Genomic DNA, 23,219 nt, shown 5'->3' on the forward strand with positions numbered 1-23,219 from the left:
AGTTCATTGCGGAAGAGATCAAGAAACTTGAGGCAGCTGGTTGGCAAATCCAGTGGTAGTACGGAAGGCTAACGGGAAGTGGAGGCTTTGCATAGATTTCATAGATCTTAACAAGGCTTGCCCCAAGACCCGTTTCCCTTGCCGTGTATCGATCAGATTGTGGATTCCACTTCAGGTTGTGATTTTCTCTCCTTTCTGGATGCATACTCTGGGTATCACAAAATCTTCATGTCTATGGAAGATGAAGAGAAGACGTCATCCATCACCCCATGTGGTACCTACTGCTTTGTCCGCATGCCATTTGGATTAAATGGTGTCGGGTCCGCCTTTGCAAGAGCAGTCCAGATTGGTTTTGAACCATAGCAACACAGAAACATAGAAGCCTATATGGATGACACTGTGGTCAAGACCAAGGATAGAGCCACCCTTATTTAGGATTTGGAGGAGACATTTGCTAATCTGCGCAACATCAATTTGAAGCTGCTTGGGTTCTTTGTATCCCATTGCGGGATTGAAGCCAATCCCGACAAGATCAAGGCTATCGAGCAGATCCAAGCGCCAAGGACAGTTAAGGATGTGAGGCGTCTGACATGATGTGTTGCCACGCTGAGCAGATTCATCTCCAAGTATGCCGAGCGCGCCCTGCCGTTCTTCAATATTTTGAAGAAGGCAGGGCCTATGAAGTGGACCCCGGAAGCAGATGCAACTTTGCAAGAGTTGAAGACCTATTTGTCCTCTGTGCCTACCTTGGTTGCTCCTAAACCCTAGGAGTCGTTGCTGCTGTACTTAGCGGCAACCAACCAAGTGGTTAGTGCAGCCTTGGTAGCACAGCGGGAGGTGGATGAGGCAGAGAGTGAGCAGAGGCCGGCAGAGTGAGAGAAGGATCAGGACAGCAGTGAGCATGACAGTGAGGGCAACCCCAAGGATGCTGCCAGGAAAAAAGTGGTGCAGCGCCGAGTGTACTTCGTCAGCTCCCTGTTACAGGGGGCTAGATCGAGGTACTCTAGCGTGCAAAAGTAGATCTTTGGTCTCATCATGGCCTCAAGGAAACTGCGGGACTACTTCCAAGCCCATGAGATCACGGTTATCACTCGTTTCCCGTTGCGAAGGATACTCCGAAACCCTGAGGCTACCGATAGAATAGTGGAGTGGGCTTTGGAGTTATCCAGCTTTGGTTTGAAGTTTGAGAGAACATCAACTATTCAGAGCAGGGCATTGGTAGAGTTTATTGCAGAATGGACGCCAACCCGTGATGAGGAAATAACAGAGACAGTTATCCTCGGCAAGGAATCCCCCCAGGGATGTATTATGTATTTTGATGGTGCTTTTTCCCTGCAAGGTGCAGGAGCTGGCGTGCTTCTCGTCGCCACCTCCGGGGAGCACTTGAAGTACGTCGTCCAAATGCATTTCGCCCGCGAAAAAGCAACCAACAATACAACTGAGTATGAAGGGCTCCTTGCCGGGCTGAGGATTGCAATGGAATTGGGAATTAAGAAACTAATCATTTGTGGATATTCATAGCTTGTGGTGAGACAAATCAACAAGGATTACCAAAGTCTATTGATGGAGGCATACGTCAAGGATGTGAGGAGATTGGAGGAGCACTTTGACGGTGTGACACCCGGATAATTAAGCTACAGTGAAACTCTGCTAATGATGCCACGTCACCTCCGTTGCTGTTGCTAATCTCGCGTTAGTTCAAAACCGGTTCAAAAATCAAATTCAAAATATGGCAAACGATAAAAGTTTTCAAACATCAAAACTAAAATGTTTGGAGTGTGCCAAATAATGCCTAGGTATTGAAGGTGAAGAAATTTTTTTTACAGAATGCATAAATATTTTAAAATGAATTAAATCAGAAAAGGAAAATGAAAAAAAGTAAAAGAAAACAAAACAGACAAACAAAAAAAGAAGGACACCCCCCGACCAACTGGGCCAACAGGCCCAGCTGGCCGGCCCACCCACTTCCCCTTAACCCCCACTCCGCGGAACCCTAACCCTGACCGCACCACTCCTCCCCTCGCTCCCACGTTCGCCCCCTCCCCGATCCAGATCTGGATCGTGGAAGTGAACCGCCGACGTCGCCGCCTGGAGGACCACAACGCCGTCGCCACCATCACCTCCGACGCCGCCGCTCGGAGCTCCCCGTCCGTCTGCCTCCTCGAGAGCCCATCGTCCCCGTCCTCCTCCTCGAGCTCGAGCCCGCTGCCATTTTCCCCACGAATGCCGGTGAGGCTCCGGCCTCCCTCCCTCCCCCGTCCTCGTATGCGCACTCACCGCGCCAACGCCCGCACCCGCTCCCGCACGCGCCTGCACTCCGCCCCAGGCCACGCACCCGCATGCCCTGCGCGCGTTCACCGTCGCCCCGCTCGCACCCTCGCGTGCGGCGGTTGCTGCCTTGCCCTGCCGTTGCAAACTACTGCTGCTACTGCCGCCTTCCCCGATGTCCTTCCCGGCCGCGTTCGCAGACCCACGCGCCGCACACGCTGGCCCCTCCGCCTGCGCGCGTCGACCGCGTCCTTCCCCCTCGCAGTGCCCGCTCCGTCACGCCGGCACCGGCGCCGCCCTGCTCTACTCCCCCGCGTCCCCGCGCTCGCCCGCGCGCACACCATCGCGCCCACGGCCGCGTGCCTCGCCAAGCGAAGTCCGTGGCCTCCCTCCCTTCTGCTGCTGCTGCTTGCCGCTGCTGGCCGCTCTCGCGTCCTACTACTGCTGCTGCGCGGCTGATGCTGCTGACCAGCACTGCCTCACTCGCCGGCATCGCAGCCGCCTTGCCCGACGGCCCTCGCATTGCCCCGCTCCCTCGCCTGCTTCCCGCCGTGGCCGCACCGGCTCCGCCCGACCACGCCCGCGCTAGGCCAGCGCACGCCGGCAGCCGTGCCCTAGCCGCCCAGCCCCGGCGCCGCCCCGCCGTGGCCTCGCCGCTGCCATCTCTGGCGCCCGGCACCCGTGCCGCTTCGGTACCCCCTCCGCGCCCGCTGGTCGTCGCCCGGGTCGGGAGCCTGCAACGCTCGTGTGCCCGTTAGGCCCCGTTGGGCCTATGACATATGAAAATATAATGGTGAAAAACGAAATGTAATATAAAAATATAATTAATGAACTTAATTAATCTGGTTTAATTAAACTAATTAAACTTAATTAACCTAAAATATCTAATTAAAACTAACTAATCTGTTAGTTAGGGTAATGTGTCTATGACAGACAGGACCCACCCATCAGTTGACTGGTCAACGGTCAACTTTGACTACTGGCGTCATGCTGGCGTCATAAATGCTTTTTGATTTAAATTAATTCTGATAATTAAAGAAATGAATTAAAACTTTAAAAATTAATTATAAAATAAACCATAGCTCGGTTGGAAAAACTGTGTACATGAAAGTTGCTCAGAACGACGAGACGAATCCGGATACGCAGCCCGTTCGTCCGCCACACATCCCTAGCATAGCAAACACGCAACTTTCCCCCTTCGGTTCATCTGTCCAAAAACGCGAAACACCGGGGATACTTTCCCGGTTGTTTCCCCCCTTCGTCGGTATCACCTCCTACCGCGTTAGGGCACACCTAGCACCGCTCATTGTCATGTCATGCATCGTCATGCTTATGTTTGCATTATATTTATTGTTCTTCCCCCTCTTCTCTCGTTAGACACCGAGACCGATGCCGCTGCTGCCCCGATCGACTACTGTGTTGACGACCCCTCCTTCTTGCCAGAGCAACCAGGCAAGCCCCCCTTGAACACCAGATATCGCATATTCCTTCTCTCTACTGCTTGCATTAGAGCAGTGTAGCATGTTACTGCTTTCGGTTAATCCTATTCTGCTGCATAGCCTATCATTGTTGCTACAGTTGTTACCCTTACCTGCAATCCTAAATGCTTAGTATAGGATGCTAGTATTCCATCAGTGGCCCTACACTCTTGTCCGTCTGCCATGCTATACTACTGGGCCGTGATCACTTCGGGAGGTGATCACAGGCATATGCTATATACTTTATACTGTTACATTACTTATGATATTGTTCGGAGATGGGGGCTGAAGGGGCAGGTGGCTCCATCCCGGTAGAGGTGGGCCTGGGTTCCCGACGGCCCCCGTCTGTTACTTTGTGGTGGAGCGACAGGGCAGGTTGAGACCACCTAGGAGAGAGGTGGGCCTGGCCCTGGTCGGTGTTCGTGGTTACTTCATAATAACACGCTTAACGAGATCTTGGTATTTCATCTGAGTTGGGTCGTTGACCTTATACGCACTAACCGCCACGTGGGGCAAGATATGGGCAACCGGCGTCGTGGTATCAGCCGAAGCTCATTTTGACGTCAATGACTGAGCAGCGCGCGCCGCATTGGACCGTAAGCCCGCGCTTGTATTAAGGGGGCTAGGTCTGCTTCCGGCCGCGTTCGCAACATGCAGGTGTGCAATGGGCGATGGGCCCAGACCCCTGCGCGCATAGGATTTAGACCGGCGTGCTGACCTCTCTGTTGAGCCTAGGTAGGGCTGCGACGTGTTGATCTCCCGAGGCTGGATATGACCCAGGAAAGTGTGCCCGGCCAGAGGGATCGAGCGTGTCGGGTAATGTGGTGCACCCCTGTAGGGAAGTTTATCTATTCGAATAGCCGTGATCTTCGGTAACAGGACGACTTGGAGTTGTACCTTGATCTTATGACAACTAGAACTGGATACTTAATAAAACACACCCTTCCAAGTGCCAGATGTAACCAAGTGATCGCTCTCACACAGGGCGACGAGGAGAGGATCGCCAGGTAGGATTATGCTATGCGATGATACTTGGTGAACTTACCATCTACTCTCTTCTACATGCTGCAAGATGGAGGCTGCCAAAAGCGTAGTCTTCGACAGGATTAGCTATCCCCTCTTATTCTGGCATTCTGCAGTTCAGTCCACCGATATTGCCCATTTACATAGATACCCATGCGTATGTAGTGTAGATCCTTGCTTGCGAGTACTTTGGATGAGTACTCACGGTTGCTTTTCTCCCTCTTTCCCCTTTCCTTTCTTCCTGGTTGTCGCAACCAGATGCTGGAGCCCAGGAGCTAGACGCCACCGTCGACGACGACCCCTACTACACCGAGGGTGCCTACTACTACGTGAAGGCCGTCACCCACGACTAGGAGTAGTTTAGGAGGATCCCAGGCAGGAGGCATGCGCCTCTTTCGATCTGTATCCCAGTTTGTGTTAGCCTTCTTAAGGCAAACTTGTTTAACTTATGTCTGTACTAAAATATTGTTGCTTCCGCTGACTCGTCTATGATCGAGCACTTGTATTCGAGCCCTCGAGGCCCCTGGCTTGTATTATGATGCTTGTATGACTTTTTTTATTTTTAGAGTTGTGTTGTGATATCTTCCCGTGAGTCCCTGATCTTGATCGTACACGTTTGCGTGTATGATTAGTGTACGATTGAATCGGGGCGTCACAAGTTGGTATCAGAGCCGACTGCCTGTAGGAATCCCCCTTCCAACTCCTTTGTCGAAGTCGAGTCTAGTCAATTGCAAAACTTTTACTAACATGGCTGTGTGGCTTATGGGCCCACGTCGCCATTGGGTGGTCTTAGGACCTTCTATTCCTCGTCTATACTCTGGGACTCTGATCTCTCTTCTATTCGGGTTAAATGAATTTTGCTAAAATCTAACAGTAGGATCCCGTGAGCACTTCACCCGGAGAGCACCTTATTACCGATGATCGTCTGCTGCACCAGAAGATTCCGAGGTTACTCTACGATGTTCTCCCGAGACACTTGTACCCACCGCCTTTGCAAACTAACTACCACTGTTATATCCTTATTGATTACTGCATACACCTTCCATTCTTACATTCAATCCCATTGATCTTGTTATTACAAGATGCCCCGAACTGCTCTCCGTTGTTCCGAGAATCCTTTGAGCTTACTGCCTTGGAAATCCTTGTCACCTGAATACCCCGACGGATAATTTTGTGCACCTATCGAGTATCCGCTCATCCTTAGTTGATTCATGTATTTCAGAAAAGTCTTCGTAATACCATTCGTTCTTCTGAAAATCCTCAACAGCCTATTGTTCTTGAATTTCTTGCTTGCTTACATTATGGTTAATCCCATAAGTCTAGTAATCTTATTGGCATCCTTTGTCACTATCATTTTGAGTCCATCGATTCAATATGCTGCGGATGCTCGCAATCCTCGGGATTTATCCTTCCGGCTCAGACGTCATTTTAACATGTGCTGGATCTCGACCAATCAAATCGCCATCGATTGTACCCCTAAGGCTATTCTACATATCCATCCCTAATCAGAGCATTGCTTTTGATCCCTTGTCATGGAATTCATAATTCCTTTGCAATTGAGCTTTGAGTTAGTTAGTTAGTTATTTCTTTAATCCAATGCCTTTGCATTCATTCTTCCTCTGATTGAGTAGCGATACTCATGTCAGCTCCGTTGTAGACCACAAGACCACTTGTTGGATAACTATCCGACAGTGTCATCCACATTCAAAATTCTTGTGAACCTTTCCTCGGATACATAATGCCTTTGGTAAATCGTATCCCCTGCTTTCTCAACCATGCTCTACTGTCGAGCTGGTATAATTTACTCCTGAAGTTTGTGTAATATGTTTCTAAGATGCCCCGATGGGTTGAACCTATGCTTTTCTTAATCTGTGTGAACCCGAAAAGTTCCATGGGTCATACTCTACTGGTGTTATGCCGGGTAAAATTTCAACACTAGAACCTCGTCGATAGTGAGAAGTGAATGAAAGATTATGCATTAGAGAAGTGGGAGTCGACCTTGAACCTTTGTGTTCATTCCCAAGGACACGATGTGGAACTTATCATGAAAGCTTCTTGCTAGAATATTTAGTCATTTGAATAAGTCTTCCGGTATCGTAAATTGGATCCCTTGTAGTTATGGTTCCAATCATACTAACCTTATTCAATATATCTGAAAGGAAACCATTCCATTGCCTCGTCTATTCTGACAAGATTAAAGTATCTGCTATCGCAAGTCAACGCTCCAATTCAGTTTCTATTCTGATTTGCTTTCGAGTATACCCTCTGGTATCTCAAGAATATCACAGAACTACATAACTTCTTATGAGTTCTTCATCAACTATTATTCTCGCCGATTCCAATCCACCCCGGGTTCCGAGTTAATAGTCACTCGAGAACACCGATAAATGAATTGATTCCGCACTCTGATTCCATAACTCTAAGTAATTTTTGTTGCTTACGAGTTAATAATCATTTATGTCATTCCTAGCCTGATCGACTATATCATTAGCGTGCTAAATTTTAACTATGCTACCTGGTCCTTCTTCCCGAAGCACAAATTTTGACGATGAGCTATGCTTACGTCCATTTTCCTCATCATATCATTTCACCTTGAACAGCAAGCTTGATTTCGAGTTTGTGTCGTACCCATGGTTCCAATAACCTTTTGCTTCATCATTCCTTTGACTTGGTGTCGTCACTGATTGATTAGATCTTTATGAAATCTCTCGACAAATGTGTCATGAGCATCATCAACCTTATGAGCTCTTCTAGGATATCAATCGAATTCATGATGAGAAATACTATCCTTGCCCTCGATGATTTGTCTTATCATCGGCCACTTTATTACCTTCCCTCCAACACAAACATGATCGTGTTTTGTGTTACACCTTGAGTTCCTTGCTATCCAGCGTTTGTTCTTCTTTACCTTGGAATATTACCATATTTTATGTCAAGTATGTCGTGAGAATTTCACCACCTCTTATGAATTATTGATGCAAGTGATGCTTCTCACCATCACCATTCTTTTCATGGCCCCCGTGTTCCAACCGGAATACCGACAAATGGACTGTGATGTGAAAAATTCAAAACTTCTAGCAACCCTATTGCTTGTAAGTTAATGAACGATAGTTACATTCTTTGTGTATTGGATATCGAATCACCCTTCTATCATTGATCTTGCTACCTAAGCCCATAATTCGGGTGCACCGTTCAACCAATGTTTAAATTGTGTATGTTTTCCTCGAGCATACATCATTATCATTCGATCTGACAAATGTTATCTCCTTGTTCACATAATTGAGGGCATCCATCTTTTGGGAAATCACAATGAATTGTCACTGAGTCCATCAACGACCTCCTCATCCTCTTCTTGGTTTTAATGATGGACTCTTGTTTCGGAACTTGCTTCCATTGTTCATTTCCCGAGAATCTACAATGTCATCTCGTCAATTTGTGTCTCACCTTTTTCTTCTCAGGCATCCTGAGTCTGAGGTATCCTGACACCAATCAGATCTGAATCTCGGTCAGATATGATGGTTGGAACATATTTCCAAGAGTTATAAACATTGGTCTTTATATGGCTTGGTAAGGTGATGTCATGCCTAGCACACCTGGCTGGATGACCCATTGTTATAGTTCTTCCTTTTTTTAGCAAGGTTAGCCATTCTTCCATAAGAAAATGGTAAGACTTATTCTATGAGTTGTTCCTGATGGATCCCTTGTGTATCCAAAATCTGACCTTTGCTTCAAGACCATGTCAATGCTATCTTGAAGCATGTCTATGGTATTCTGATTTTCAACAAGAACATTTGAAGCCCAATGCTAAATGTTTCCTGCTCAATTATCCAAACACCATTGTATGGGTAATGTCATGAAATTTCTCTCCCCTTACCGAAATGGTTTTCTGCTTTCTATCCTGTCATGGATATCATGCTCTACTTGTCCTTGGGAAGGATATACCCTTGAAATATGCGTTTAAACACATTTCCTTTCCATTGTTCTTTTGAATATGATAATCATATTTTCCTTTCCATTGGTTGGTTTAATGTTTCTTGTGATCTATATGATCTAAGCAATAATATTCTCCAGCTTATGTAAACACCTCGGTGTACAATTCTGTCAGCAAGACCCTGTTACTAAGTTGATAACATTTCGGCAGCCACCGATGGACGAGAACTTTGCCTATTGGTCCGCCTCGTTCAATGAGCAGGAATATGGTTCTCTTCGTCCCTCGCCCTTGGTACCGACGTTGTTGGCGACATAACTGACAGACTATTTTCTGACATGCCTCGCTATCATGACCATGCAAGATGACATCACCCTCCCTATTTTTAACCCACATGGTGGGCCCATAACCCACAGTTCCACAGGATCGAAACATGACTCTCCTATACACCCCCGGTTTCCAAAGTTAATTCCTCGCACTTGGCCTCGTATGTGATTCACAACCACCTTCCAAGAGATCATCAATTCTGGTTTCAGACACAATACTTATTCCCATTGCTTTGAACCCCTTTTCACGCCCTGTTTCACGCATCAAACGATTGCCTGCCCGCTCGAAACTTCCCATGATACCTCCTTACTTTGCTCTCAATATTTTCGTAAGTTTCAATTCGAGAGTTACTTCCGCCACCTTCCTCGATATTATCGAACAGATAGTCGACCTTGCAGAGGTCTGTTCTCCCGGAATGCCCACCCTTTATTCTTTCGTAAGTACGATGGAATTCCTGAAGAAAGGACGCCGACTTCATCATGATGACCTAAAGCAGAGAAATGAAGACATCAATGTATTGGACCAGCCTCTTCGAGAAGAGCAAGCCAGGATGAGAAGACCCGCTAGATTCCTTACCAAACCTTCCCCCCTTTCACTACCTCTTAAATCTCGGGACGAGATTTCTTGTAGTGGAGGAGAATTGTGACACCCGGATAATTAAGCTACAGTGAAACTCTACTAATGATGCCACGTCACCTCCGTTGCTGTTGCTAATCTCGCATTAGTTCAAAACCGGTTCAAAAATCAAATTCAAAATATGGCAAACGATAAAAGTTTTCAAACATCAAAACTAAAATGTTCGGAGTGTGCCAAATAATGCCTAGGTATTTAAGGTGAAGGAAACACATTTTTACAGAATGCATAATTTTTTTAAATTAAATTAAAACAGAAAAGGAAAATGAAAAAAAAGTAAAAGAAAACAAAACAAACAAACAAACAAACAAAGAAGGACACCCCCCGACCAACTGGGCCAACAGGCTAACAAACAAAAAAAGAAGGACACCCCCCGACCAACTGGGCCAACAGACCCAGTTGGCCGCCCACGTGGCCCAGCCGGCCGGCCCACCCACTTCCCCTTAACCCCCACTACGCGGAACCCTAACCCTGACCGCACCACTTCCCCCCCCCCCTCGCTCCCACGTTCGCCCCTCCCAGATCCAGATCTGGATCGTGGAAGCGAACCGCCGACGTCGCCGCCTGGAGGATCACAATGCCGTCGCTCGGAGCTCCCCGTCCGTCTGCCTCCTCGACAGCCCGTCGTCCCCGTCCTCCTCCTCGAGCTCGAGCCCGCTGCCATTTTCCCCACGAACGCCGGTGAGGCTCCGGCCTCCCTCCCTCTCTCCCCTGTCCCCTTTGGCGCGCTCACCACGCCAATGCCCGCACCCGCTCCCGCACGCGCCTGCACTCCACCCCAGGCCATGCACCCGCATGCCCTGCGCGCGTTCACCGTCGCCCCGCTCGCACCCTCGCGTGCTGCGGTTGCTGCCTTGCCCTGCCGCTGCAAACTGCTGCTGCTACCGCCGCCTTCCCCGATGTTCTTGCCGGCCGCGTTCGCAGACCCGCGCGCCGCCCACGCTGGCCCCTACGCCTGCGCGCGTCGACCGCGTCCTTCCCCCTCCCAGTGCCCGCTCCATCACGCCGGCGCTGGCGCCGCCCCGCTCTGCTCCCCCGCATCCCCGCGCTCGCCCGCGCGCACACCTTCGCGCCCACGGCCGCGCGCCTCGCCAAGCGCAGTCCGCGGCCTCCCTCCCTTCTGATGTTGCTCCTTGCCGCTGCTGGCCTCTCCCGCGTCCTACTGCTGCTGCTGCGCGGCTGATGCTGCTGACCACCACTGCCTTGCTCGTCGGCATCGCAGCCGCCTTGCCCGCCGTCCCTCGCATCGCCCCGCTCCCTTGCCCGCTTCCCGCCGTGGCCGCCCCGGCTCCGCTCGACCGCGCCCGCGCTAGACCAGCGCGCGCCGGCAGCCGCGCCCTAGCCGCCCAGCCCCGGCGCTGCCCCGCAGTGGCCTCGCCGCTACCATCTCCGGCGCCCGGCCCCAGCGCCGCTTCGGTACCCCCTCCGCGCCCGCTGGTCGTCGCCCGGGTCGGGCACCTGCAACGCCCGTGCGCCCGTTAGGCCCCGTTGGGCCTATGACATATGGGCCACAGCGCCCTGGAAAATAAATTTTAAAAAGGTGAAAAACAAAATGTAATATAAAAATATAATTAACTTAATTAATCTTGTTTAATTAAACTAATTAAACTTAATTATCCTAAGTATCTGATTGAAACTAACTAATCTGTTAGTTAGGGTAATGTGTCTATGACACACGGGACCCACCAATCAGTTGACTGGTCAACGGTCAACTTTGACCGCTGGCGTCATGCTGACGTCATGATGACGTCATAAATGTTTTTTGATTTAAATTAATTCTGATAATTAAAGAAATGAATTAAAACTTCAAAAATTAATATAAAGTAAACCATAGCTCGGTTGGAAAAACTTTGTACATGAAAGTTGCTCAGAACGACGAGACGAATCCGGATACGCAGCCCGTTCGTCCGCCATACATCCCTAGCATAGCAAACATGCAACTTCCCCCCTTCGGTCATCTGTCCGAAAACACGAAACACCGGGGATACTTTCCCGGTTGTTTCCCCCCTTCGTCGGTATGACCTCCTACCGCGTTAGGGCACACCTAGCACCGCTCATTGTCATGTCATGCGTTGTCATGGTTATGTTTGCATTATATTTATTGTTCTTCCCCCTCTTCTCCCGTTAGACACCGAGACCGACGCCGGTGCTGCCCCGATCGACTACTGTGTTGACGACCCCTCCTTCTTGCCAGAGCAACTAGGCAAGCCCCCCCTTGATCACCAGATATCGCCTATTCCTTCTCTCTACTGCTTGCATTAGAGCAGTGTAGCATGTTACTGCTTTCGGTTAATCCTATTCTGCTGCATAGCCTGTCATTGTTGCTACAGTTGTTACCCTACCTGCAATCCTAAATGCTTAGTATAGGATGCTAGTATTCCATCAGTGGCCCTACACAATTGTCCGCCTGCCATGCTATACTACTGGGCCGTGATCACTTCGGGAGGTGATCACGGGCATATGCTATATACTTTATACTGTTACATTACTTATGATACTGTTCGGAGATGGGGGCTGAAGGGGCTGGTGGCTCCATCCCGGTAGAGGTGGGCCTGGGTTCCCGACGGCCCCAGACTGTTACTTTGTGGCGGAGCGACAGGGCAGGTTGAGACCACCTAGGAGAGAGGTGGGCCTGGCCCTGGTCGGTGTCCGCGGTTACTTCATAATAACACGCTTAACGAGATCTTGGTATTTCATCTGAGTTGGGTCGTTGACCTTATACGCACCAACTACCACGTGGGAGAAGATATGGGCAACCGGCGTAGTGGTATCAGCCGAAGCTCTTTTTGACGTCAGCGACTGAGCGGCGCGCGCCACATTGGACCGTAAGCCCGCGTTTGTATTAAGGGGGCTAGGTCTGCTTCCGGCCGCGTTTGCAATGTGCAGGTTTGCAATGGGTGATGGGCCCAGACCCTTGCGCACATAGGATTTAGACCGGCGTGCTAACCTCCCTGTTGAGCCTAGGTAGGGCTGCCACGTGTTGATCTCCAGAGGCCGGACATGACCCAGGAAATTGTGCCCGGCCAGAGGGATCGAGCATGTCGGGTAATGTGGTGCACCCCTGCAGGGAAGTTTATCTATTCGAATAGCCGTGATCTTCGGTAACAGGACGACTTGGAGTTGTACCTTGACCTTATGACAACTAGAACCGGATACTTAATAAAACACACCCTTCCAAGTGCCAGATATAACCCGGAGATCGCTCTCACACAGGGTGACGAGGAGAGGATCGTCGGGTACGATTATGCTATGCGATGATACTTGGTGAACTTACCATCTACTCTCTTCTACATGCTGCAAGATGGAGGCTGCCAGAAGCGTAGTCTTCAATAGAATTAGCTATCCCCTCTTATTCTGGCATTTCTGCAGTTCAGTCCATCGATATTGCCCATTTACACAGATACCCATGTGTATGTAGTGTAGATCCTTGCTTGCGAGTACTCTGGATGAGTACTCACGGTTGCTTTTCTCCCTCTTTCCCCTTTCCTTTCTTCCTGGTTGTCGCAACCAGATGCTGGAGCCCAGGAGCTAGATGCCACCATCGACGACGACCCCTACTACACCGGGGGTGCCTACTACTACTCTTTATCATACTAACCTATCTCACGAAGTTCCGTTAAGTTTTGTGTGATTGAAGTTTTCATGCTTTGGGTGAGATATCGATATGAGGAGAATAAGGAGTGGAAAGACCCTAAGCTTGGGGATGCCCAAGGCACCCAAAGGTAATATTCAAGGAAGACTCAAGCGCCTAAGCTTGTGGATGCTCCAGAAGGCATCCCCTCTTTCGTCTGCAAAACTATCGGTATACCTTACTCGGAGCTATATTTTTATTCGTCACATGATATGTGTGTTGCTTGGAGCATATTTTCAATTTTACTTGTTGTTTGAATAAAATCATTGGATCTGAAATCTTGAATGAAAAATAATCCTCCCATGGCTAGTTAATTATTTGACTACTCAGTGTCCTTCACTTATATCTTTTGGAGTAGTTTGTCATTTACTCACATGCTTCACGTATATCCTGTGAGTAAATGGTTGAATGAATTGAATGTCATAAATCTGAATTTATATACGTTTCATATGCTTATAACATGGGGAGTAATGACTTCACACACAATAAGTATAGGTAGTAAACTTATTGAAAGTTAGCAAACACATAATTGGTCACTTGAACAATTCATGAAAGAATATTGAAGGAAGAGAGATTTCACATATAAATATACTATCTTGGACATGTTTTCTAATTGTGAGCACTCATTAAAATATGACATGCTAAAAAGTTGATGTTGGACAAGGAAGACAACTTAATGGGTTATGTTTTCCTATATCTGAAATGTTATATTGTCTTGGATCATCCAACATGTTGAGCTTTCCTTTCCCTCTCATGCTAGCCAAATTCTTTGCACCAAGTAGAGATACTACTTGTGCTTCCAAACATTCCTTAAACCAGTTTTGCCATGAGAGTCCACCATACCTACCTATGGATGAGTAAGATCCTTCAAGTAAGTTGTCATCGGTGCATGCAATAAAAATTGCTCTCTAAATATGTATGATCTATTAGTGCGAACAAAATAAGCTTTATACGAACCTGTGATAGGGAAGAAATAAAAGCGACGGACTGCATACTAAAGGTCTTTATCACAAGCAGCAATATAAAGTGACATTCTTTTGCATTAAGATTTTGTGCATCCAACCATAAAAGCGCATGACAACCTTTGCTTCCCTCTGCGAAGGGCCTATCTTTTACTTTTATCTTCTACCCTTATACAAGAGTCATGGTGATCATCACCTTTCGTTTTTACACTTTTTCCTTTGGCAAGCACTTTGTGTTGGAGCAATCCGGATATATATATATCCACTTGGATGTAGGTTTTCATAAAGTATTATTGTTGACATTGCCCTTGAGGTAAAAGGTTGGGAGGCGAAACTATAAGCCCCTATCTTTCTCTGTGTCCGATTAAAACTTTGAACCCACAAATATCACATGAGTGTTAGCAATTGTGAAAGATTAAATGATAGTTGAGTATGTGGAGATTGCTGAATCAAAGCTCTTACATAGACTCTTCCCGAGAATAAGATAAATTGCAATTGTTTGATGACTATGAGCACGGTTTGTTAGTTTTCAAGAAAGTTTATGATCTATACTTTAACATGTGAATAGCTTGTTACTTGATCATGAGAAGTTCCATGAGTTGAGCTACTGTTATGATATATAATGATGCTAGAAAAAGTGATTGGAACTATCATTGATCAAACTTATGCACTTGCTAGCATTCACACTTCATAAATTATTTCTTTTATCATTTACCTACTCGAGGACGAGGAGGAATTAAGCTTGGGGATGCCGATACGTCTCCAACGTATCTATAATTTATGAAGTATTCATGCCATGTTTACAATAGTTTTATATGATCTTGGTATGATTTGATTAGAACTAACCCGGACTGACGCTATTTTCTGCAGAACTACCGTGGTGTTGTTTTTGTGTGGAAATAAAAGTTCTCGGAATGCACTGAAAATCAACAGAGAATTTTTCTGGAAAATATAAAAAATACTGGAACGGAGAGTTACCGCAGGGGAGGCCCGTGGGCCCCACGAGAGTGGAGGGCGCGCCCCTATGCCTTGTGGACTTCCCGTGGGGCCCCTGACTTGTTCTCGATGCCAACCTCTCCTATAAATACCCAAACCTCTAGAAAATAACCTAGATCAGATGTTCCACCGCCGCAAGCCTCTGTAGCCACGAGAAATCAATCTAGGACCTCTCTGGCACCCTGCCGGAGAGGGCCATCATCACCGGAGGCCATGGAGGATCCCGGAGGGCCCATCATCGCCATGAAGGCCAAGGACCAGAGGGAGAACCTCTTCCCATCTAGGGGGGAGGCCATGGAGGAGGAAGCACAAGGGGGAGAATCTCTCCTCCTCTCTCTCTCTCTCGGTGGCACCGGAGTGCCATCGGGAGGGGAATCATCGCCGCGGTGATCATCTTCATCAACATCACCATCCTCATGTATTTTACGAGGTCCACTCTCCCGCACCCCGCTGTAATCCCTACTTGAACATGGTGCTTTATGCCACATATTATGATCCAATGATGTGTTTCCATCCTATGATGTTTTGAGTAGATTTCCTTTGTCTATGGGTTGATTGATGATCTAGATTGGTATGAGTTGTATGTTTTATTTCGGTACTGTCCTATTGTGCCCTCCGTGTCGCGCAAGCGTGAGGGATTCCCGCTGTAGGGTGTTGCAATTCGTTCATGATTCTCTTATAGTCGGTTGCTTGAGTGACATAAGCATAAACCCGAGTAAGGGGGTTGTTACGTATGGGATAAAGGGGATATGATATGTTAATGCTATGGTTGGGTTTTACCTTAATGATCTTTATGCTTGCTAGAGTTCCAATCATAAGTTCATATGATCCGAGAAGAGAAAGTATGTTAGCTTATGCCTCTCCCTCATATGAAATTGCAATGACGAGTACCGGTCTTGTTAACAATTGCCTAGGATAATTCCGCACACCGGCCCATCATTATTCCACACTCGCTATTTATAATATTTAGTAATATATTCTAACTTTATGATAACAGCACCTACTTTTATGTTTTAGCTCTCCGATACCATGCAAAGTTATCCTCTTCATAGGCACGACGTAGTTTTATTTATCGTTTCTAGTCGGAAGCAAACGTTCAGTGTACGTAGAGTCGTATCAGTGGCAGATAGGACTTGACGGAATATTGATCTTACCTTTAGCTCCTTGTTGGTTCGACACTCCATACTTATCACTTCCACCATTGGGAATTGCTACGATGATTCCCTGCACTTGGGGATTATCACACGCCGGAGCGGTATTTCGACGATGTCCTGGAAGGATCCCGCATTGTAGAGGGCCAGTGTTCGAAGGACATTATTTTTGAATGAATGTATCCATGTGACCCGAACTTGTATTATGAAACAAGGCTTATGTATGATCTGTTGCTTGTTTTACCTTAACATGTTTCCTCCTATGCGGCTGTTTATGGTATCTGAGAGTTGGCCAGTCGTCGGCTTTAGCCCCAACGTAGGTAGTACGAGGGAGTTCGGGATAGCATCTTAACATACTTGATCCAACGGCTTGGTCCTTGAAGGAGGTGTTAGTGCGGCGAACCAGGCAAGAGGACTATGTGGCTTTATCACTCTCACTTAGCCATAGGAGTTTGACAATGGGAGTGTAGGCGCAGCCCCTAGTATTATTTGATTATCCGAACTTGGGTGTTCTAGATGCCTGACCGGGCGAAGGCCGGTCTATCGCGTAATGTGGAAAAAATCGCGAAATATTTATACTTAGTCACCGAATAGCTGACCAGCTCTCGCCGTACCATGACAGTCAGTTTTCGGCTTCCTCTACTGAGCTGTTTATCCGGATGAACCAGAAACACAATCGCAGTAGTTCTCCCTTTACTACTTAGCCGAACAACCGGAACGTAAGGCAGTAACCACAGGAGCCAGGCAACCCAACTATTGACCAAAGACATGATTCGGAGCCGATGCATATAATGCTATATTCGGGACGCCGAATTGTACTGTAAAAGTGTTCGGACTTATTTTATGTTTAAGAAATGTACGTGGCTCAGTAGAGCCCCTGGCGATTTAAGTCATACCGAGGTGTACATGACAATCGGATGAAAAACAAGGAAACGAAGATTGAGAAATAAGCCAGGACCGTATAGGTTGGGCTAGAAATTGTTTCCATCATAGTCTGATTGATACGTCAAAACGTATTTGTACAAATAATGCGATAAGCAACAAGGCTATTTTACATGCCGAGCACAAGGGAAAGCTGTGTATGGGTCCTGAAAACGGACGAGGTGATCTTTAAAGACCCTTTAGATACTCTGCCACGCGTCTACGCTGCTTTTCTCCTTGGTGTACTATCCTTCGAAAGGATCAACGATCGGGTTTTCATGATGGGCCCAGAGAAGGGCCCTTGGTACCGTCGAAGAGGTGATGTGGGTTGTAATGAACCTGGAAAAATAAAAATAAGATAAAAAAGAAATATAAGTGTTCGGATAGGGTCTAGCCGTATTGTGGACTTTATCTTTATTATGCCTCCATCTTTGCCCATGGTATCTTTAGTGCGTAGTTATGTACGCGTGGTACATATGCCGTAATTCAGTTGGGGCTGAGTCAGAGGCCGAATTGCTAATCGAGCTCCTGACGAGCTGGACTGTTGTGCTGCGGGGTAGTCCGGACTCGTTTGATAGTGTCCGGGGGCTTGGCCGCCGTTGTAGTATTTGGCTTGATAAGGCCGCCCTGTACTTCCGCTGCCAGGGCCGCGGTGTGCTCCTCAGTACGGAGGGAGCATTCCATGTTTCCATTAACTGTTATAACACCGCGTGGTCCGGGCATCTTGAGTTTGAGATAGGCACAGTGTGGGACCGCATTGAAGCAAGCGAACGCGGTTCGTTCGAGTAGTGCATGGTAGCCACTGTGGAAGGGGAGGATGTCGAAGATCAAGTCTTCGTTTCGGAAGTTGTCTGGCGAACTGAAGACGACCTCTAGTGTGATTGAGCCCGTGCAGCGGGCCTCTACACCAGGTATTACTCATTTAAAGGTAGTTTTGGTGGGTTTGATTCTTGACGGATCAATACCCATTTTGCGGACTGTGTCCTGATAGAGCAGGTTAAGGCTGCTGCCGCCGTCTAAGAGGACCCGCGTAAGGTGGAATCCATCAATAATTGGGTTGAGGACCAGTGCGGCCGAACCGCCATGACAGATCCTAGTCGGATGGTCTCTGCGATCGAAAGTGATCGGACAGGCTGACCATGGGTTGAATTCTGGGGCGACTGGCTCTATCGCATAGACGTCCCTTAACACGCACTTGTGCTCCCGCTTGGGGATGTGAGTAAACTATATCATATTCACCATTTTGATCTCGGGGGGGGGGGGGGATTTCTTCTATCCCCCTGTGTTCGGTGGACGAGGCTCCTCGTCATCATCCTTGCTGGGCGACCCTTTCGCCTTATGTTCGGTATTTAACTTACTGGCATGTTTGAAGACCCAACAACTTTTGTTTGGTATGGTTGGCAGGCTTGTCGGGGGTGCTGCGAATTTGGCAGGGTCGATCGAGTATTCGGTCCAAGCTGGATGAACCGTCTCTGTCTGTTTTGAATGGCTTCTTCCGCTGATTGGACTTGGAGCCACTGAATCCGGCATTGACCGCCGTGTCTTCGGTATTGTCATTGTTGCTTCAACGCTTGTATTTGTTGCGTCGGGGACTGTCGTTGCTATTCCTGGCTTCGGAAGTGCTAGGGTTGCTTGTACTGTTACTGCTACGGGCTAGCCAGCTATCTTCGCCCATGCGAAAGCGGGTCATGAGTGCTGTAAGGGCTGCCATGGACTTCAGCTTTTCTTGGCCGAGGTGTCGGGCGAGCCATTCGTCGAGAATGCTGTGTTTAAAGGCCGCTAGGGCTTCGGCGTCCGGATAGTCGACAATCTGGTTCTTTTTAAATAGGAACTTGGTCCAGAATTTTCTGGCTGACTCTCCGGGCTGCTGGACAATATGACTGAGGTCATCAGCGTCTGGAGGCCGGATATAAGTGCCTTGGAAGTTGTCTCTACAGGCATGTTCCAAGTCTTCCCAGCTGCTGATAGAGTTTTCTAAGAGGCTGTTTAACCAGTGTCAAGCTTCTCCCTTAAGTTTTAGGGGAAGGAATTTTATGGCGTGTAGATCATCACCGCGAGCCATGTGAATGTGGAGAAGAAAATCTTCAATCCATACTGCGGGATCTGTTGTGCCATCGTATGATTCAATATTCACGGGTTTAAACCCTTCTGGGAACTGGTGCTCCATTACCTCATCGGTGAAGCATAGGGGGTGTGTGGCGCCTCTGTATCGGGCTACATCTCGACGCAGTTCGGATGAAGTTCATATGCGATTTTCAGCCCGGGTGTAATTGTGCTTCTCGCGCCAGGCCTGATAGCCGTCTTCTCGTACTAGGGCACGCCCCCGGGATCCGTAGATTGATTGGGTCTGACAGGTTTTGTTGTCCAGGTCTTATCATAGGTCGTAGGTGTATCCTGCAGCTGACGTCTCTCTGCCTCGACGGCGGGGTGGTGCGGGCTGGTGTTCGACTTGAGTCGCCGCTCTATCTCGGCCACGTGGTGGTCGGTCATGTCCGTCATCAGCATTACGTGCTGGTGGTATGGGCTCCAACACCTCATCGTCGAATTGGGATAGCATGTTGCGCTTTGGGTAACTCTTGGTTGGGCATTCAAGGTCTTATTCCTCGGCGGCCAGGACATTAGTCCATCTATCATTGAGCAGATCCTGGTCAGCTTGAAGCTGCTGCTGCTCTTGTTCAGTCTTCTTGCAGTGGCTATTAGCCCACTCTTAAAGCGCTCTTGTTCGAGGGTTTCCTTTGGCACGATGAAATCTTCGTCGCCGAGGCTTACATCGTCTTCGGAGAGTGGTAGATAGTTGCTATCCTCCGAGTCCTCGTTCCCTGCTGGCTCGTCAGGGTCAACTTGCCCGTCCTCCCGATCATCCTATTTGAATGTTGGTTCGATGGGAGCTTCTTGGTCTTCGGCGTTCTCTAGAATATTATTGTCTCCGGTGCCGGTATTGATATCTTTTCCACGACGCGATTTAGAGCGGCGTCGCTGACGTCGACGCTTTGGTGGTATCTCAGGAGGTTCGTCCTCGACTGGATCCTTCTCATCATCGTCGTCGCCTTCTTTAGGTGTGTCCACCATGTACACGTCATATCAGGAAGTGGCCGTCCAGCGTCCGGTGAACGGTGGGATTTGGGCCTGCTCATCTCCGGCATTGTCGTCCATACCGTTGATGTCTTCGGAGGCGTAATCGAGCATGTCGGTTAGATCCTCGACAGTGGCTATGAAGTGGGTGGTGGGTGGGAAATAAATTCCCTGCTTTCAGCCCCTAGCATGGGTTGGGCGTAGTACGGCAGCAATTCATCTGCAATAGCAAGGGATCGCATTAAGTCCAGGGCCTCGCTTAGAGGCGAGGGTTGGACGGGGAGAGAAGAGCTTTTGGCGCTGGGTGAGGAAAGGTCCCTCCAGGTCGCGCCCGCTTGCCGTAGTCCTCAAAAGTCCATAATTAGGATCCGGGGACGAGTCCAGCCCCCCCAGTGATGAGGGGAGCCCGGCTAAGCTCCAGGTCTGCCGATGACACAGTCCTATCTTGATCTGAGGTAATGAGCTCCGTAATTGTGGAGAGTCCGGTGGGGTCTACGCTCCCATCTTCGGACCCAATAGTCTACTCTGGATCTAAGGCCAGAGCGGTGGTCGGCGTTGCGAACCCCTCGAAGATCAAGTCTCCTCGGATATCAGCGACGTAGCTCAGATTTTCAAAACTAATTTGATGACCAGGGGCACAACTGTCGATCTGCTCCAGGTGGCCAATCGAATTGGCCCGAAGTGCGAAGCCGCCGAATACGAAAATTTGGCCGGGGAGAAAAGTCTCCTTCACGGCAGCATTATTGTAGATGATCGATGGAGCCATCGAGCCTTTCGACGACGGCACAGTGGAACTCTCAATGAAAGCACCAATGTCGGTGTCAAAACCGGCAGATCTCAGGTAGGGGGTCCCGAACTGAGCGTCTGAGGATCGAAGGTAACAGGAGACAGGGACACAATGTTTACCCAGGTTCAGGACCTCTTAATGGAGGTAATACCCTACTTCCTGCTTGATTGACTTTGATGAATATGGGGGTTACAAGAGTTGATCTACCTCGAGATTGTAATGGCTAAACCCTAGATGTCGAGGCTGTATGATTATGATTGCCTCTACGGACTGAACCCACCGGTTTATATAGACACCGGTGTCGGTGTCAAAACCGGCGGATCTCGGGTAAGGGGTCCCGAACTGTGCGTCTAAGGTCGATGGTAACAGGAGACAGGGGACACGATGTTTACCCAGGTTCGGGCCCTCCTGATGGAGGTAATACCCTACTTCCTGCTTGATTGATCTTGATGAATATGAGGATTACAAGAGTTGATCTACCACGAGATCATAATGGCTAAACCCTAGATTTCTAGCCTGTATGATTATGATTGCCTCTACGGACTAACTCCTCTAGTTTATATAGACATCGGAGGGGCCTAGGGTTGTACAGAGTCAGTTTTCAAAGGAAGGAATATTCATATCCAAACGCCAAGCTTGACATCCATGCAAAGGAGAGTCCCATCCGGACACGGGAGGAAGTCTTCTATCTTGTATTGAGCCCCAGCTACATAGAAATATGGAAGCTTATATGGATGACATAGTGGTCAAAACCAAGGACAGGGCCACGCTCGTGCAAGATTTAGAAGAAACATTTGCCAATCTGTGCAAGATCAACCCAAAGAAGTGCGTGTTCGGTGTCCCCTCCGACAAACTTCTCGGGTTCTTTGTGTCTCAACACGGAATCGAAGCAAATCCCGACAAGATCAAGGCGATCGAGCAGATTGAGGCGCCAAAATGGGTCAAAGACGTCTGTAGGCTCGCCGGCTGCGTTGCTGCCCTGAGTAGGTTCATCTCCAAATCTGCTGAGCGTGCCCTCCCCTTTTTCAAAGTTTTGAAAAAGGCGGGTCCAGTAAAATGGACTCCGGAGGCAGAGGCAGCGCTGCAAGATTTGAAGAGGTACCTCTCCTCCACACCAATACTAGTTGCGCCTAGACCACGGGAGTCGTTGATGTTGTACTTAGCAGCAACGAATCAAGTGGTCAGTGCTGTGCTGGTGGCGCAGATGGAATTTGAGGGAGAAGCAGCAGTTGCAGTGGAGCTATCGGATGGCGAGCCGGGGGCCTCCCCGGCAGAGCCTGATGCCGGCAAACCAGAACCCCCGGCAACGCAGAGTCTGAGCGGATGGGCGAAGTGGGACAGAAGAAGAAGATGGTGCAGCACCCAGTGTATTTTGTCAGTTCCCTCTTGCAGGGGGCTAGGTCAACATATTCTGGAATGCAGAAGCTGCTTTTCGGCCTCTTCATGGCCTCGAGAAAGATGCGCCATTATTTCCATGTGCACGAGATCACCGTCGTCACCCGCCTCCCTTTGCAATGGATTTTGCACAACCCAGATGCGACAGGGAGGATTGTGGAGTGGGCATTGGAGCTATCGAGCTTTGGCCTCACGTTTGAAAGTACTTCCACGATCAAGAGTCGAGCTTTGGCAGAGTTCATAGCAGAGTGGACCGCAATGCCCGACGAGGAGATTCAAGAGACAACCCTTCCCAGCAAGGAGACGATCAGGTGATGGTGTTGGCGTGCTACTCGTCGCACCCACCGGAGAGCACCTCAAGTACGTAATCAAGATGCACTTCCCCGGGAAAAATCAACGAACAATACAGCGGAGTACGAGGGGTTGCTTGCCGATCTTAGGATCACGGCAGACCTCGGAATCAAGAAGCTCATCATCAGAGGTGATTTGCAGCTCGTCGTCAAGCAAGTTAACAAAGATTACCAGAGCCCGTTGATGGAGGCCTACGTGAGTGAAGTGAGGAAGTTGGAAGGACGTTTCGACGGCCTACAGGCAGAACATGTTCCCCGAGCGGAGAACAGCATTGCCGACGACCTGTCGAAATGCGC

Source organism: Aegilops tauschii, chromosome 2 (genome assembly GCF_002575655.3).
Source record: "Aegilops tauschii subsp. strangulata cultivar AL8/78 chromosome 2, Aet v6.0, whole genome shotgun sequence".
NCBI lineage: Eukaryota > Viridiplantae > Streptophyta > Magnoliopsida > Poales > Poaceae > Aegilops > Aegilops tauschii.